The following is a 7,434-nucleotide window of genomic DNA, read 5'->3' as shown; positions in this document are numbered from 1 at the left end:
CAAATGAGAATGTTTGTGAAAATGAAGTGACACAATCATTGTGAAGAGCCTAAGAGTAGATATTCAAGAAGTGTTAGTTGAATATGAATTCTAAAAATAATTAAGTGATGCCATGAGCTCCAAGGGCTATTTATAGCTCATGTAATTCTAATAATTATGCTCTTTCTGGTTCCAAAACCAATCTTTCCCCCCTTAGAAGCCACACTCTCTTACCTCCAGACCAACGGTTCTCAACCTGTGGGTTGCGACCCTTTGGCAGTCAAATGACCCTTTCACAGGGGTCGCCTAAGACCATCCTGCACATCAGATATTTACATTATGATTCATAACAGTAGCAGCATTACAGTTATGAAGTAGCAATGAAAATAATTTTATGGTTGGGTCACAACATGAGGAACTGTATTTAAAGGGCCAGAAGGTTGAGAACCACTGCTCTAGACACTTCTAGTTGCTCCTTGTGTAACTGGGGAGCCATGTTCCTGCTGCCTCAAACCCTTGGCTAGTGCACTGGACTGCAGAGAAGCCTCTCCCACACCCACTCGGTCACTCAGGGAGGAGACACCGGGATCATTGCCAGTTTTAGCAAATACAAACATAGGACATCCAGTTAAATCTAGTTCCTTATGAACAACAAATAATTGCGTGGGGCATTCTTATAATTAAAAATGGCTCATTGTTCATCTGAAATGCAGATTTAACCAGGAGCCATGCATTTCCTGTCACTTGTAGGCATTCAGTGCGTCTGCACCAGAGCAGGGTCATCAGAACAGGGTCATTGGAGCCACGGGATGATAAAACGGTCTCCAACCGTGAGCAGATGCAGGGTTAGTCACGGATGTTTTGGGGCCTCACTGGTATCTCCTCTGTTATTCATTTCCTCACGAGGACATGCCAACTCCCAAGGGATGCCTCTCAGCACTGATTCCCTCCTGGTCTCGCCAGCCCTCCAGCTGACCTTGGAGGAGATGGATCCAAGGTCTGTGGAGTTTCAAGTGACCTACGAGACTGGGAAGAGTGATATCTGGGCTCAAATCTTGCTGTGCCTCTACTTACCTGTGTGATCTGCATACACTGAGCCTTAGTTTCCCCATCTGTAAACTGAGAGTGATGATGCCTCACCAGGCTGCTGAGCGGATTACGTGGAGTGATGTGTGTCATGGGCCGAGCACCGAGTATGGCAGCTAGTAAAGTGCTCCACAAACACGAACTCCCTTTCCCCATTACGCTGCACCTATAAAACCGAGGGGACAAGAACGCGCACCCTGGCCTAAAACTATCAGGAGCTTTTACAACCCTTGTCTCTCACCCAGGCTGCAAGTCCAGCAGAAACCCTGTTAATTGATTCAGCAGCCTTGACCTGCTATGCTCTTCCTCCCCGCTTGCCTTTTCTTGGTTATCAAGAAGGTCCTGCAAAGATTGCCATCAGCAAGGCCGTCCAACCTTGTTCTTGAGTGGATCACACCAGTAATTTGCTGTGATGGATAGCGTGCCTCAGACTGCCTGCGTAATTGTGGTGAGCGGGCGGGGCGCTGCAGCCGCCGAGCTGAGGAAATTCAGACTTGCAGGGAACGCGGCTCTGCCCCAGCCACAGTCATTCCAAAATTAGACCTTTCCTCCGCTCCATCATTACATGGGTAAGCAGTCAGAACACTTCCTGCAGGCGAACCACATATCAGAAGTGATTTATAGAAACATCCACATGTGTGTGGATGGGTGGCAGAGGGAGGGAGGGAGGGTGCCTTGGAGTTGGCCCCACACCTCACCGCTCTGACATCTCTGCTGGACCAGCAGCGGCAGCCTCAGCCGCAGCTCGAGCAATATGAGGACTGTTCCTCTCCTTCAGGGACAGGGAAGGGCAACAAGCTACTGGGGAAAAGAAATGTGAGGTTCTTTTCGTTCACAGGCTCACCAGGACCATAAAGCCGCCTCTTCTTGCATGTTAACAACTCAGATGCCCTGGTCCTGCCCTAATGGAACGGTTCAGTGGGTTTAGCTTGAGGCCTGGGCATCATCCCAGCTCCCTTGGTAAGTGGTTCTCAAACTATGTTCTGGGGAGCTTTTAAGTCCCCGGATGCCCAGGCCTCCTCCAAGACCAGTGACATCAGAGCCACTTGGATATAGGACCCAGGCAGAGGGGGCCTTTTAAAGAGCTCCAGGTGACGCTGATGGACAGTCAAGTTTGAGACCCATGCCTACATAATTTGTAAACCAGGCAAGTTTGGGCAATATCAGTTCAGGGAAAAGCCTAATTAGACGCACCAAGGGCCATATTTATTTGTCTTCAGCAAACTGGAATTCAGAGCCTTGGTGTAGGCAGATAAAATCATGTTAGGGGAGCTGTTCTCTAACATTGTTCCGAATCCTGACTGATCATTAGAATCACGTAGTTTATGTATTTTTCTAATACAATTTCCCAGACCTCAATTGAAGTTTACTGAACCGTATCTATATAATTTTTAAGGTCCTTTAAAGTTCATCTGGATGCTCTTCAGGATCTGGGGACCAGTGACTTCAGAGAATTTTTAAAAGGTTGAGTTTTTTAAATTTATTTACTAGAGGCCTGATGCACGAAATTCATGCAAGAGTAGGCCTTCCTTCCCCCAGCTGCCGGCACCGGCTTCCCTCTGGCACCCGGGACCCGGGCTTCCCTTGCAGGCCCGGCTTTGTCCAGAAGGACGTCTGGTCTAATTAACATATTATGCTTTTATTATCCTATATAATAAAAGGGTAATATGCAAATTGGCCCTAACGGCAGAATGACCAGAACGACCGTTGGATTGTTCACTATGAGGCACACTGACCTCCGTTTGGTTCCTTTCCCTGGCCAGCAGGCTCTCATCACCTGATGGCAATGAGGGGTGGGTGGCAGGGGTCATGGGGTGCACCAGGCCAAGGCCCATGCCCTGCCAGTCACCCCCCACATAGAGGACAACCCACGACAAGGAAGGGGCCAGCGAGCGGGCAGGAACGGTTGACCTTTTGGTCCCTTCCCCTGGACATCAGGCTCCAATCCCCAGGCTCTGATTGCCTGATGGCAAATAGGGAACCAGGGTGGGTGGTGGCAGGGGGCGGGGCCAGCAAGTGGGCAGAATGGCTGACCTCTCAGTCCCTTCCCCCAGCCAGCAGGCTCTGATTGCCCAATGGCGAATGGGGAACCGGGGGTGGGTGGCGGTGGAGGAAGATGGCCCTGATCGCAGGCCAGGCCTAGGGACCATACCCACGCACGAATTTCATGCACTGGGCCTCTAGTTATAGATAATTATGTAGGAGGCATGAGGGTTTGAGCTCTGATACAAGGAAATGTATTGATGACTGAGCATTTCTAGACATTGTTATTTCTTTTAAGTTTTTGTGTTGTTTTTTTTTTTTTTAAAAGATGTTTGTTTGATGAGTGGAAATTATAAAATAGACATCATGCTCTAACTTACAATCTGGTGTTTCCTTAACTCTTGAGCCATCAAATAGGGGATAAGGTAAGATAAGTACTCAAGTTGATTTTTCCTTCTTGATGCCACTTCTAGACAAAGGAAGAAAAAGTTCAAATCTCCCTTCCTTTCTCCATCACTGGCGTGGAGGGGGTGTCACTGAATCAGAAGCTTTTTGAGATCCCTGGAGCCATCTCCTGGGTCAGTCACAGGCCAGCTGTTTCCTGTGGGGACTGTCACCTGTGGGGACTGTCACCTGTGGTGACAGCGTGCGGGATAATTTCTAATTAGAAAAGCCAGGGGCGAGGAGGGGGCTTCCTTCAGTGGTTTGGGAGCGCTAGGCTTGAGTTTATCTCAGTCAGGGCTTCTCTGAGCCCCACATTTCTCAGCGACTCTCTTGAATTTTATTTTCAATCCTGCCAAGGGCAGATTAAATGGCTACATAACTGGGAAAATGCAGAAGGCTTTGAAACAGATGGTTGGCTATGCAGGCTCAGTGACTTGCCAGGCGTGGATTGTGTTGCCATATGAATGGAAATCCCATTGTGGCTGGGTTTTTATTTCTGCGACCTACGGATGACAGCGGCTCCCTGGTCCTCCTGGCAGTGGGGCCTGCAGCAGTTACCTGCCATTATCCGCCTCCCATCAGCGCTCAGCTACTTGCCTCTCTGGATTTTCCTGGTTCTTTTCTCTGAAAGGGAGTGTCATTCTAGACTAATTTCCTGGTGGTGTAAATGATTTAGCAAGGCTGATGAATATCAATAGAGCTGCAGATGGGTGTAAGGCTCCTAATGAATGTAATAGTCACCAGTGCCAAAAATTTTTCCAACTTGCATTTAGGATGAAAACAAGCTTGAGTGGTACCCACAAAGGTTACCTCTTTAATTATCCATCACGAATTTTAGTCAGTCGTCAGGTGTCAGCAGATTATGGCACAGTGGAGAGGCTGTGTTCATGGCCACGTGCTGAGTGTGAAGGAGCCAGGGAGCCCTGGGTTCGAATCCCAGCTCTGCCACTAACGAGCTGTGATTTTGAACAGGTTATTTAACTTCTCAAAGGTTGATTGTAAAAAGCAGAGAATAGTACTTGGCCTCGGGCATTTTTAAAATAATGAGCATGAGGAAATGTAGTGTTTCTGGCATTTGTAATTTAACAAATAAATATTAAGTATCTGCTATGTAGAAAGGGCTGCACTGGGTGCTGGGGATTGAGAGGGCCTTGGAAACTAGATGAAGGAAACAGCTAGTCAGTGGTCTGCCAAGCAGGGGACAGAGAGAGCCTCCCTGGGCTCAGGCAATATGGGGTGTGTTGTCTGTAGAGAATTTAAAAACAATCACAAAGCTGATTGTTGATCTACTTCCTATTACCCACCTGTGCCAATAATTCTAAACAAGGCCAGTGATAAAATACTCTTTCCCCTGTGGAGGAAAAAGGGGGCACGTACTAAAACTGACAAGCTCAGGGGAGGCCTGCATGGTGGCCTTACAAACTCAGAGAGCTAAAGTAACCACATAGGATGGTCTGACATTAAAAATCCCTAACTAAAAGTGAGTCACGCACGGCGGGTCGTCATGTCCTGGGTCTGTACATCCTTGACAAAGGTCAATTTTTACCTTCGCTGAGCCTGTCTGTGGTCTTTTTGCATCTAAGATAACCTATATTTGGATTGTCCCCTTTATCCAGGGGACAATCTCCCAATGGAACAGGGAACCCCTCACCATTATTGTTGTTCAAATACCATCTCTATGTGCGGAACATGTTAATTGTTAGCATGTGAAAGAAGTATGTGTCCCTCCATTTTACTCTTTATCCAGTCTCAGAGATTTCCCCCATTTTGCTTTCTCCCACTCCCCTCATCTAGCATCAAAGGATTTCCTATAACCTCCTTATGCACCCTCCTTTTATTCTAATAATACTGCAAAACCGCCACTCTCTGAAGCATTTTCTCAGTCTGTTGAGATTTTACTTCTTGGCAATTGTCAGTTTGGCTCAAATGAACTCATAAAAATTCTCTACACGTTTGGACATTTCCTTTGTTGACATCCCCAAGTATCTCTTGTTGGTCTAAGTTCTAGAGAACTATTATAGTTACTGTTGGGTTTTAATACTATATATGTAAGCTGCATAGTATTTTATTTTTAAAATTATTTGCACAAGTTAATTTTGTGTTCTGTGCGGAAGTTAACTGATTATGCCATGGGCCTCCCCCTCCCCCAATATCTGTGCTCAACCACAGAAGTTTGTTCTAGAAAAAATTTGCAAACATTTGAAAGAGTTGGAGCCACTGGTTCTGGTGCAGGTTTTGCTTCCAGGCCAAGTGGTACCCCCTCTTCCTGCATTTAAACAGTAGCTTGATAATAAACAATAGCCTCTCAGTGATTCTAAAAAAAAAAGAAGCACAGATGCTGAATCCCACCAATCCTGTCATTTCTGTGTAACCTCTTGGAGATTTTGTATCTCAAATTTAAAACAAGGAAACTGTGAACTTCAAGGTATAATATTTGGGTTTGACAGTGCATGTCTTAATTCATTCATGAAATGTTTTACTGAATTTGCATATCTTTAAAGCTGCAATTGGCTCTTTCAAATTGTTAATTATTTGTTTTAGTACTAAAGAAAAAGTAGAGAAAATAATGATTATCACTGATTATTATGTAATTAGAGGCCCAGTGCACGAAATTTGTACACAGGTAGTGTCCCTAGCGGCTGCCAGCTGCTGTCGGGGGCCTCCCTTCTCCCGGCTGCCTGCTGCCACCCCCTGCAGGGGCGTCCCTTCACACCCACGTTGGCCTGGCACCACCCACTCACCTGCTCCACCATCCTGCTGCAGTCCCACTATCATCGGGGCCCATCGGGGCCACAGGGTCTCCACTGCCAGCACTGCATCACCGATGCCCACCATGTTCCGTGCTGCCCCCTGGTGGTCAGCGCACATCTAACTCCCAGTCGAACTCCCACCTGTGGGGACAATTTGCATATTAGCCTTTTATTGTACAGGATAATTACTGGAAATAATTGTATCATATTGAGAAGGGAGTGTTAAAATATGATCCACTCTAGATGTCAAGTGTGTGAGGTAGGTCACTATAATGAATTACACAGCATGTTTTTAAAATTGTAATTGATATAAATGGTGGCCCTTCCTCTTCTCTCATGACACTCCTCTAAGATAGTTCATAATGGAAGAGCTGGGTTCCATGGTCTTTCTGAATGATGATATGATTCTGTGGCTTTAAACAATAGTAGTAACTGCTTTTATGGGACCCTTCATATATGTCAGGCCTGAAACTGACATTTCACAGATATGATTTAGTTCTCTCAACAGTACAGTGAGATAGGTATTATTATTATCCCACTTTAATCGATGAAGAAACTGAGGCTTGGAGAATTTTGCTGCAAGTCACACAGCTAGCGAGTGACAGAGCAGGGGCTGACACTGCGCATTTATTACCTGGCTCAAAAGCTTATTCTCTTAACCACCATGCCATCAAAAGACGGGGACACTGATGCTGACATTCAATTCCTGACTAGATTACAGGAGAGGCTTAAGGCCAGTGAGATTAGACTTTGCTTGTCTAAACAACCTTGCGGTTAATTAGATAAGACACTGACGCTCCCAAATCAAATCAGTCTCAGAGCTAAAATGCAGCAAAGGAATCATGGAGAATTTCATTCACAGGGAATGAAGATGCAGCCCTGAGGAAGTATTGCACAGTTACTCCTGGATCAGAAACCAGATCTCTGTCCACCTACACCATGCTACCCCAAGCCTAAATTATACACTATAACAGGGATCCTCAAACTTTTTAAACAGGGGGCCAGTTCACTGTCCCTCAGACCGTTGGAGCGCCAGACTATAGTTTTAAAAAAAACTATGAACAAATTCCTATGCACACTACACATATCTTATTTTGAAGTAAAAAAACAAAACGGGAACAAATACAATATTTGTATTTGCATGTGGCCCGCGGGCCGTAGTTTGAGGACCCCTGCACTATAAGCTGATTTT

This window comes from Myotis daubentonii, chromosome 3, assembly GCF_963259705.1.
Source record: "Myotis daubentonii chromosome 3, mMyoDau2.1, whole genome shotgun sequence".
In the NCBI taxonomy this organism is placed as follows: Eukaryota; Metazoa; Chordata; class Mammalia; order Chiroptera; family Vespertilionidae; genus Myotis; species Myotis daubentonii.
The sequence above is the reverse complement of the archived record's forward strand: the minus strand, read 5'-3'. Positions refer to the sequence as shown.